Source organism: Pelmatolapia mariae, linkage group LG7, assembly GCF_036321145.2.
Source record: "Pelmatolapia mariae isolate MD_Pm_ZW linkage group LG7, Pm_UMD_F_2, whole genome shotgun sequence".
Classification (NCBI taxonomy): domain Eukaryota; kingdom Metazoa; phylum Chordata; class Actinopteri; order Cichliformes; family Cichlidae; genus Pelmatolapia; species Pelmatolapia mariae.
In genome coordinates, this window is record NC_086233.1 from 14,002,433 (window position 1) to 14,013,991 (window position 11,559).

General features: G+C 42.7%; 2 long non-coding RNA genes across 2 annotated transcripts; both read right to left on the reverse strand.

The window, feature by feature from the left end:
* Positions 1-2,471: 2,471 nt before the first annotated feature.
* LOC134631974 (uncharacterized) lies at positions 2,472-3,833 on the reverse strand. Its single transcript, XR_010094434.2, has 2 exons — positions 3,776-3,833; positions 2,472-3,189 (listed from the first exon to the last, which is right to left on the reverse strand). It is a non-coding gene; the product is annotated as an uncharacterized LOC134631974 (long non-coding RNA).
* A 1,225-nt stretch (positions 3,834-5,058) lies between these two features.
* LOC134630364 (uncharacterized) lies at positions 5,059-5,876 on the reverse strand. Its single transcript, XR_010094287.1, has 3 exons — positions 5,746-5,876; positions 5,289-5,493; positions 5,059-5,171 (listed from the first exon to the last, which is right to left on the reverse strand). It is a non-coding gene; the product is annotated as an uncharacterized LOC134630364 (long non-coding RNA).
* Between the last annotated feature and the right edge of the window lie 5,683 nt (positions 5,877-11,559).

The window sequence follows — 11,559 nt, forward strand, 5'->3', positions numbered from 1 at the left end:
CCTGCATTGTTTTGCCCCTTAGCTCCAGGTGTTGTGCTAGACAGTGATCGTGATTGCTGTCCGCGGGAGCGCGCGCAGCTGCTTAAAGCCGTAGCACCCAGATTACTTACAGCTACTTCCTGCAGCTGATATAAGATGTGGTAAGCTGAACACAGCTTCAACCGTCTGTTTGTTGAAAAATAGTAACGGACCGCGTTTCCTTGTTAGTAACTGTAACGGCGTTGTAACGATAGGAATAGTAATTAGTTAGATTACTCGTTACTGAAGAAAGTAACGCCGTTACTTGTAATGCCGTTATTCCCATCACTGGTCGGGGTTGAATTTCAAGAAAATAGGTCGGGGTTCCACGGGAAGGAGGGGGAAGGTCCATACACAAAGTCACTATCACACACGCCATGCTCCTCTCCAATGTACACTCCACAGTCATCTTCTGCGAAAACACACTCTCGCTCTACGCCACACTGCCAAATTCAGGAATCCAGGGAAGGTAAACAGGATTAGGTCCAGGGTACCTATGTACAGGGAAACACACGGTCAGAAACAAGCAAGTGATTCGTACAGAGCCTAGGATTTGCTGGGGCTGCACTGACTCAGGTTACTCAATGATCCAACGACGAGAAGTCCTGAGCCACTGCCTTAAACAGTGGCCAGAAAACCAGGTTAATGAGCGGCAGGGGGTTATGGCAGGAACCTGTGACGAGTTCCGCCCAGCCAGGCAGGAGATAGGAGAGCGAGATAGAGAGAGCGGAGAAAAACAATAACAACATATGGGCTGACGCTGAGCCAGTCGAAGAGATGCAGGGGTCTTCCGGTTACCCACCAGGCTTGTCAGGATACTGGCAATGAGAGTCCCGCAACATTGTCTTATCCAGGACAGCAGCCCGCGGGATCCAGGAGCGCTCTTTAGTGACGTAGTCCTCCCAGTCCAACACGTACTGGAACTCCCTAACCCCACCTAAAGTCCATGATGCAAGTAAAGGAGTAGGTTGGAAGCTATGGGCAGAAATCTGTGCCATCAGAAACTGAATTTGAATAAGTTAAATTTGAATCTGAATTGTAACTTGAATAAAAGCTTTTGAAAACTGAATTTGAATTAGTCTAATTTGAAATTGAATTTATGGTTTGAAAATGATCATCACTAAATTGAAATTGAATTTTATATATTGAAAATGAATTCATTTGCTTTGAAACTGCATTTTATCCTTTAAAAATTCAGCTCTCGAATAATTTCAGTTTCACTCTCACCATTCAGTTTCAGTTCTACAATTCAATTTCAGTTCCAAAATTCAGTTTTTTGGAACTTACTTCCGGTTCCGGTTCAAGAGTAAACAAGCGCAGATTAATAGAACTACGTTTTACCAGCGGGCCGAAAGTGTTACTGACGGGAATCTACAGCGTCTTGAGCTGAATTAAGACTTCAGAAGTCATTCGTCATGTCGAATGACCAGCGGATAAACTCTCAGGTTGGTAATAAATGTATTAGAACAAGCGTCATGTTAACAATTGATAGCCGTACAATAACTTTTATGCTTATTGTAGCTGTTAGCTAAAAAAGCTAATTTAGCCTAGTTTGCCCTGATTTAGCTTTGACAAACAAATATGATCGACTGTTTCTAGTAGAAATCCAAAGTTGTCATCTTGTACCCTGTCAGAGCCCTGTATGCTTGCAGAGACCCCTACAGTAGGGAAACATGCAAAACAGCGTCCAAACCTTTGTATTTCAGCTTTATTTATGTCTTACACAGCATCCCAACTCTTTAGCTAACTTAATAACTTTAGCTAAAGTGAATAGTTAGTCTAATTCATTAGTGCAGCATTACTGGATCACCTCCGTTTGAAGTGATATGATATGTGACTATCACTGTGTTTAACTACCATAATAATTCTTAGGGTACTGAGTGCATGCTTAGTTTTTTTTTTTTTTTAAACATACTGCTCCATTGCTATGTTTGACAGGCTGAAGTTGTCAGGTCACCTCCTAAATCGACCATCTTTTACAGGTGTTTTGTGCCAGAAATGGAGTGTCCACTGAAGACTGAAGATACTGAATCTCTACGCATTGCCATTGATCCCTCTTGTGCCTTCATCTAGACAAGAGACATTAACTTATCCACTCTCACATGCTCTGTACCTACATCACCTTCCCTGACAGTCGTAGCTTGGCTCATCTGAGGGTGAAATTATAAGAATGTGTTATTTTGCAAAGTGCTCTCTAGGGTTCCTAAATAAAATATGGCATTGAGGTCATTTCTTTTGAATTAATCCCTTCTTCTGAAATATAAGAACCTCTCCTGGTTTTAATGGCACTTTGGATTTCCTTACTTTCTGTTCCACTCCCAACCCCAAACAGATGCTGACACAGTAACATGGAAGAGGGAAAGAAGTTGGAAAGGACTACTATAAATAAACCTAATGCCTAACAATGAAAAATGTAAAATAAGAACAATAATAATAATAATAAAGATAAAAGATGAAGTAACAAGTTTTTTGTTTATTCCAAATGATCATCCAGATGTCTGTGACATGTGATGACAAACACCATAATGGAAGGCCTTTGTCATCACATGCTTAAACTCATATATTTTTGCATATCCTGACCAGGCAGTCAGACATGCTGTAACTGTGGGGTAGAAAACTGCATGAACACCATATGGCAGGGGTCTCAAACTCCAGTCCTCGAGGGCCACTGTCCTGCAACTTTTCAATGTGTCCCTGTTGCAACACACCTAGTAGGTCATTAGCAAGAGTATAGAACTTGAATGCATGCTGAGTTGGCAATTCAGCCATTTGATTCACGTTACAGCAGCTCATGAGTGAATGAACATGGTGCAATAAAAGTATTTTAGAAGTATATGTTTCCAAATACATATATTTACTTAAATTTACTTGAGTAGGTAGGGTTAGGGGTTGCCACCTCAGCATGCAGTCAAGTTCTATACTCTTGCTAATGACCTACTAATTGTATTCAGGTGTGTTGCACCAGGGACACATGGAAAAGTTGCATGCATCCCTCGAGGACTGGAGTTTGAGACCCCTGTCATATGGAATATGACAGGTGTGGTTGAACTGCATGAAGACTCTGAAGTTTCTCTTCTCTCTGGCAGGACAGGAATGTAGCCTTGTCCTGTGAGCCACCGTAAGGATGTACTTGGAGTAGAACTGGACTGTCACCGGCCTCAGGCTCTTTACCTTTTCAAAGACAAAGCAGTCATTTAGATAAAATATTAGATATTGTTTACCTGTAAATGCACAAAGAGAATTTAGAAATGTAATTATTGTCAAGAGTGAAAAAGCACTGATAGTATAATCTACAGCTGTGGCCAAACGTTTAGAGAATGAGAAGTGTTGTTTATTTACAAAGTTTGCTGCTTCAGTGATAGTTGTATATCATATTATATCACTTCAAACAGGTGATCCAGTAATGCTGCACTAATGAATTAGACTAACTATTTACTTTAGCTAAAGTTATTAAGTTAGCTAAAGAGTTGGGATGCTGTGTAAGACATAAATAAAGCTGAAATACAAAGGTTTGGACGCTGTTTTGCATGTTTCCCTACTGTAGGGGTCTCTGCAAGCATACAGGGCTCTGACAGGGTACAAGATGACAACTTTGGATTTCTACTAGAAACAGTCGATCATATTTGTTTGTCAAAGCTAAATCAGGGCAAACTAGGCTAAATTAGCGTTTTTAGCTAACAGCTACAATAAGCATAAAAGTTACTGTACGGCTATCAATTGTTAACATGACGCTTGTTCTAATACATTTATTACCAACCTGAGAGTTTATCCGCTGGTCATTCGACATGACGAATGACTTCTGAAGTCTTAATTCACCTCAAGACGCTGTAGATTCCCGTCAGTAACACTTTCGGCCCGCTGGTAAAACGTAGTTCTATTAATCTGCGCTCATTTACTCTTGAACCGGAACCGGAAGTAAGTTCCAAAAAACTGAATTTTGGAACTGAAATTGAATTGTAGAACTGAAACTGAATGGTGAGAGTGAAACTGAAATTATTCGAGAGCTGAATTTTTAAAGGATAAAATGCAGTTTCAAAGCAAATGAATTCATTTTCGATATATAAAATTCAATTTCAATTTAGTGATGATCATTTTCAAACCATAAATTCAATTTCAAATTAGACTAATTCAAATTCAGTTTTCAAAAGCTTTTATTCAAGTTACAATTCAGATTCAAATTTAACTTATTCAAATTCAGTTTCTGATGGCACAGATTTCTGCCCATAGGAAGCCTATCCACGACCTGGGTGGGTGGAGGGAGCCTGGAATGAGGGCACAACGGACTGGAGAGAATAGACTTCACTTGTGAGATGTGCAAAACATTGTGTATTCCTCATGTTGCGTGGGAGTTTGAGTCTTACAGAGACAGGATTTACCAGAACTGAGACTTCAAAAGATCCAATATAGTATGAGGTGAGCTTCTTGGATTCTGAACGTACCGGGAAGAAACGTGTGGAGAGCCAAACCTGGCCGACAGAGTATTCTGGTGCGGGAGCTCGGTGCTGGTCTGCGCTTGTTGCGCTCCTTGGTGCGCAGCAGCGCTGACCGAGTGGCCCACCATACCTGCGCAGATGAGACTGAAGAGGCAGAACAGAATACTCACCTTTGATTCTGGGAAAAAGTGGTGGTTGAAAACCCAAAAGGTCTCAAATGTGGTTAGAGCGGTGTTATAAGCATACTCAATCCAAGGCAGCTGCTCACTCCAGATGACCTGATTGGATGAGGCGACGCAGGGCAGAGTGGCCTCCAGCTCTTGATTGGCACGCTCCGTCTGCCTGCTACTCTGTGGATGAAACCTAGAAGAGAGACTGACCTTGGACTAAGGAGCAGAACTCCTTCCAGACCTGAGAAGTAAACTGCGGTTTCTGGCCCAAAACAATGTCCTTCCATGAAGGCAAAAAAAAAACATGCTTGGTGAGTAGCTGCACAGTCTCTAAGGCAGTATAAAGCTTGGGTAGGGCCACAAAATGTGCTGCTTTGGAGAAATGATCAACAATAGTAAGAATTGTGTTGTTACCTGCTGAGAGGAATAGGCTGGTGACAAAATCCAGGGCAATGTGTGACCAGGGCCGGGGAGGCGTTGACAGAGGTTGCAGTAATCCCGCAAGATGATTTGATGGCTTATTCTGGGCACAGGTTGAACAGGTGGTCATCTATTCGTGGGCATCCCGGGACAGTGTAGACAAAAAGAAGTAGCGCTGTAAGAAGGTAGTGGTGCAGTGTACCCCAGGGTGACAGGTGAGGTGGGCTGTGTGAGCACAGTGAGGTACCTGAGACCGGATGGAGACAGGACTGAAAAGCCGACCATTTCCAGGGTCCAAGTTGGTTTGCTGGGCTTCTCGATTCTATTTCCCAGGTGACGGCTCCGATTAAGCAAGAGACAGGCAGTACTGGTGCTGGTGCTGGGCCTGTTCGTTGTCGGTGATGAAAAACTGGTGTGACAAGGCGTCTGGCTTGACTTTGTGAGATCCCGGTCTGTAGGTAATCAAAAAACAGAAACAGGTGAAAAACAGGGCACATCTGGCTTGCCGGGCGTTCAGGTCGCTTAGCTGACTGCAGGTATGCCAGGTTCTTATGGTCGGTACACACGATGAAAGGTTCAGCTGTGCCCTCCAACCAATGCCTCCACTCCTCCAGAGCGAGCTTGATGGCAAGCAACTCCCAATCCCCGATGTCATAATTCCACTCTGCAGGGGTAAGATGACGAGAGAAAAGGGTGAAGCTTACCATTCTTTTGCTGAGAGAGTACAGCCCCCACCCCAGAATCAGAGGCGTCCACCTCCACCACAAACTGCAGACTCAGATCTGGCTGGGACAGGATGGGAGCTGAGGCGACAGTTCCTTAAGGTGAGTGAATGCAGTTTGGGCAGACTGATCCCACTGAAACAGAACCTTAGGAAATGTTAGAGGGGTTTGTGGTAAAGCTATCTTTCTGAAATCTCTAATGAAACAGTGGTAAAAGTTTGCAAAACTAAGGAAATGGTGGAGCTGCCGGCAGTCTGTGGGTTCGAGCCAGTCTTTGACAGCCTTAACTTTTACTGGGCCTGGTCTCAGATTTCCCTGTTTAATCATGTAGCCAAGAAGCAACACAGTTTGTGCATGAAACTCACATTTTTCCCCTTTTATGAAGAGTCTGTTCTCAAGTAATCGTTGGAGTACCTGTCTGACGTGGCTTTCATGTTCAGAGACTGACCTGGAGAAGATCAAGGCGTCGTCTAGGTAGACGAAAACAAAAGGGTTGATGAAATCCCACAGTTTACCAAGGCCTGGAACACAGCCGCCACATTGGTTAATCAAAACGGCATCACCAAAATACTCAAAGTGGCCCAGGTGAGTATTGAAGGCAGTTTTCCACTCATCTCCTTCACGAATGCCTACCAGATGATAGGCCAACTTGCTGAAAACATTCGCCCCCTGGAGGAGCTCAAAGGCAGAGGAGAGAAGAGGCAGTGGATATTGCGACACAAGGATATCAGATCATCCGTGGATATTTGTTCTTTACAGTTATGTTATTCAGTCCTCGGTAATCAATGCATGTCCTAAGAGATTTGTCTTTTTGCTCCACGAAGAAGAAACCAGCTCCTACCGGAGATGAGGAGGGCCGAATAATGCCTGCCACCAGTGAGTCCGTTATGTAGTCCAGTTGGGAGAGACTGTATAGCTGGCTCATGGATAGTGGGGTTTCGGGGAACAAATCAATCGCCCAGTCATATGGCTGCGGGGGTAATGACAATGCCCTATCCTTCTTGAACACCTCAGCTAAATCATGATGGAGATGAGATTAGAGGTGAGATTAGATGATTCAGAAGGCAAGGATGGATTAGAGGCAGAATTTAGTGGCAGTGGTGGATCAGAGACAGTTCATATGACACTCCTCCCCCCACCCAGACATGCATGCGTTTCACCTTGGTTTAGCAGGCAACATCAGTCTTGGAGGAGAATTGTTGGTATCTATCTCGCCCACCGGTACTCCTACCATTACTGATGGGTGCACCCTTTTGCTCATGATGGACAGATGGAAATAAAGTGTCCCTTCCGACCACAATATAGACACTCACCGGAAGCCAGGCGGCAGTGTCATTCAGCTGGCGTGAGTGTCCAATCTACATAGGTTGCTCACCGTCATTTTTCCCCTCGTGTTCAAGAGAGTGCCGGGATTCAGCCACACCTCTGCCGGAGGCCGGCTATGAGGCTGGGAGCTGTAGTTTTGCACGCTCCGCCATGCTCGTAACCGATCGTTCACTCTTATGCACAGTGACATAAGGGAATCGAGGGAGGCAGGTAACTCCTACATGATTAGTTAATCTTTTAATTCATCACAGACATTGTTTAATAACATACCTTTCAGAGCCTCTGTTCCCCAGCCAGTTTTCTCGGCCAGAATCCAGAAATCAATAGAGTAGTCAGCCATACTCCATCTTCTTTTTTTAAGGTTTAGCAAACGATGTGCGGCTGCTGTCTTGCTGGAGCCTTTGTCAAACACATTCCTAAACTTAGAAACTCAGAGTAAGCAATTTCTGGGTTGGCTTTAAGAGCAGTCTGAGCTCACTTGATCGTACAATCACACAGTAATTGCACAAAGAAAGTTATTTTCGCTCCATCTTCCTCGTATGGGTGCCTCTGCTGGCAGAAAAAAAGTGAACACGGGGTTTGATATCCTGCACATTTGTCCAACTCACCTGAAAAAGGTGTGGGTAGGTGCCTCTCCATAGATGCTGATAAGAAGGGACCTTTTGTCAAAGTGAGATGGAAAACTCCCTTTTAAAATAAAGAGACCTCTGGCAGAACCAGGCTCAGGGAAAGGAAGCCATCTGCAATGACCGCTTGGGTGTGAGGTAGGAAGACAGGACAAAGACACGCTGTGGAAGCCAGTGATGAATAATTAATGATTAAATGCAGTGAGTGGTGTAAAACACAATAGATTTAAATGTATTCAACAGAAAAATGACAAAAAGAACTGAATAACAAGTAATCTCCAGCCAGCCCACTGTCATGGTTCTAGGTCTTTGACCCAGTGTTTAGGGTTTTGTGTTCTGGACTTGTGTGTTTATTTTTGTTTTGCTTATAGTTAATAGTGGGTTATGTTTCCTTGTTTAGTTTTCTTGTTTTATTTCAGGCAACTCATGTTTATTTTACATTGTTTAGTTCCTTTTGTGTTTCCCTCTTGTCCCTCAGTCCTTTCATTGTGTTAGTTTCTACCTTACCAAGTCGGTCCTGTTGTCATGTCCCATCTGTCATAGTCTTCGTGCCTGTGTTATGTCTTTAGTGTCCTGGTAGTCTCCCCAACCCGTCCCTTAGTCTTTCCCTCGCTCTCTCCCTCCATCTTTTGGGCCGATCATGTCTGTCTGTCATGTGTTTGTTACTCTTCCCACATCAAGTTGTGTGTTTTGGTCTTCTTCTCACTTTGTTTCCTGCCTTCTTTTGACAGTCCCTCATCTCATGTGCATTGTGTTCAGTTTCACTTCCTCTGTCTTGTTATGCCTGATTTGTTCCTCCTGTTATCCCAGCTGTTTCCACTTTCCTGATCACCCTGTTGTGTATATATTGTCCCAGTCTCCCCTTTTCATTTGCTGGAACATCAGTTCATCTCATCTCTAGGTTTGCATGACACTCACACTGAATATGGTGGACTAGGAACTGTAGCAATCAACACATGATTTGTTATTAGTAAATAAAAATGTTAAAATTGAGATTTTATCACTGATAAAATAACAGAAAAATAATTTTTAGCTTAGAACCACTCACCCACCCACACACACAGACAGGCATACCTTTTTTCCACTTTTCACCTTTTCCCTGTGTTGCTGTCATTGTCCTGGGTCGCTGACCCAGCGTTCTGAGTTTATTGTTATTACTTTCTAGTTTCTTCTGATTTTGTATTAGTTCTTAGGGTTTGGTTCTTCTGTTTAGTGCTTTATTACTCCTACCTGTGTTCTCGCCCCTGTGCTCTGTTCGTGTCCCTGAGTTTGTGTTGTAAAACAGTCTGTGAGTTTCCTGTTTTACTTTGAAGGTCTGTGTCTCGTTGTGTCTAATTAGGTTCAGCTGTGTTGCCCTCTGGTGTGTCATTCCCTTGTTACCTTGTGTGTATTTATAGTGTGTGCCTGTCTGTGTTCGTTGTTGGCTCATCTGTGTAATTTGGTAAACCTTCGCGTCTCTCTGCTCTCCATTCTCTGTGTCATCTCTGTGTATCTTCCCGTGTCCTTATGTTTTCAGGTTTGTTCATTAGTTTTTCCCAGTCTAGGTTTTAGTTGCTCCCTGTTCCTTATGTCCTGTTTTTGTACTTTGCCATCACTATAAATAAACGCTCACTCACACCCCAGCAAGTATCTGCATTTTGGGTCCTTTTCTCACAACACCACACGACTGCTGCCCCAGCCGTGACAGTTGCTGCTCTTTTCTGTCTTTTGTAGAGTGGTGTGGTGGTCTGCTGACTTTATAGCTTGTGGAAATTCTGATAAAACAACAGGGATTTAAGATGACTATGATTTTATGTTGATGATTTATGTATAAAAATGTATGGTTAGCAGTAGAACCTCTACTTTCCCACACTGCCAAGTGGTGGGGAGAGCAACACTCGATCTCTTCTGAATCCTCTGAGCCTGAGCATTGACAGAGCTGCTGGGGAGAAAACATTTTTCACTATGAAATATGCATGGTGTATTCAGCACAAAATATGTCACCGCTATTCCAGTCCGAACTGCTTTCCATGATCTGTCTTTTATGAAAAATGCATGTGTTGTTGTGCCTCAGAACTTCAGTGCAGCCAAACTTGAGTTCGATTAGGGAGAAATCAAAGCATAGATTCTCAGCGAGGAATAATTCATCTTCATTGAGATGCGTTTGCTTTCCCAAAACTTGTGTGATAGTGAATAAAGGGGAGATTCCTCTTCTTTTGCACAAGAATCCTCCCATATCCTCAGGCTTAGCATGAAGATACACAAAAGAGAATAACAGCCTGCAATGAATTCCCTTCTGTGTAGAGTCCCCTCTGCAGCATCAGTCCTGAAAATACACTGGTTAATTATTACCACACATAACCAAGGGATAAAAAGTTTGTAGAAAAGCTTCCTATAAAACAAAACACACTTTAATAAAGGATAGAACTAAGTTTTGAAATGTGGATATTGTGTTTGTCTCTTTCCTTTAAAGGAGTAGATTTATGGACCTGCTGAATTCCTCGTCCTCCACCTCTGACAACTATTAATTACCTACACCTGGATTAGCAATGCCTGATCTGCTATAATTAATAACCATAAACCTTTGGGACTTTTAAGTAGCCAGTCACATTTGTTTCTGTGGACACTGATGGACAACCACCTTTAAGGACCGGAACAAGTCAGGCATGTCTAACAAATGGTCAAACACTCCTGTTTTTCCTTGTTTCCTAGCTGCTTTTTTTTTCCTTCACAGAAAGCCATGTGATGTGTGCAGAACTGTAGTGCCTCTTTTTTCCACACACTTAAGGTCTAAGTCTTAATGACCACTTAAGCTAATGTTGTCCAGTAGGCTGCATTTATGGTTTTGAACCTGCAAGTGGTGCTGCAAGCCACTGAACATGTACAAACTATGTTTCTATTCTGCTTCTCCTTCAGCAATCATAGGACAGTGTCTGCAAAACAGAGTAGTACAACAATTAAGACAATGGACGGGACAGAATGAGGCCTTCTGTGTATTCAATTATACTCCCCTCCAGCACACCGACACCCATACACCCACACATGCCTTATTATTCCCTTCAACTGTTTAACCGCCATCCGCTTAAATTAAAGCCCTTCATCTCCTGTCATTTTATGTTTCCCCATCAAAGAAAAAAACAGCTGAAGAAACCTAAAAATATAACAATTGTAGATGGAATTAAATGTTTTGTCTTTTTGTGAGCAGAAAAATCACTCCGTTACTACAACTGCAAGCTTTGTGAGTTTTTTTCTTTGTTTTTGCACTCTTATTCTAAAATCTCCCATAAGTCTTCACCTAAGTTAAGCTCAGATGATTATGAAGGCCATAGCAATAGCAAATGAATCACATCCTTTTCACAGAGACCCGCCATGCTCAAATTCTTTTCATGGAAGCAACCATGCAGCAATCAGGGTAGAAATCTTTTATATTCAGATAAAGGCTATCATTCAGAAAAAGTTTGTATTGATTTGCAGTAATTGTTCCCTCTCAGGGGACAGCTGAACTCAAGCTAAGCTCCCTATACCACTGCAAAGCTGCCAGGTGCACTCACTATGGGTTTTAGATTTTTCCTTGAATTTGTCACAAGTCTGCATTGAATCATAGCATTAGTTGATGCAAGACATGAATATCAGCTAATCTAATTGCCAGCCCACATCTGATGCCCTAATGTCCTTTCAGATTGTCAAATGTCATTTTAAATGAACTACATGCTCTATCTGACTTAATCAGCGCCGTATCCTACAGAACAGACTGACGTGAGAAAAATGGAAACATCAGTCTTCTTTTCAATGTTATGTTCAAGATAAAACTGATGATTACAACTTGAGTGTGCTTGTCATGACAACTAAAGATGGAGGCTGTAGG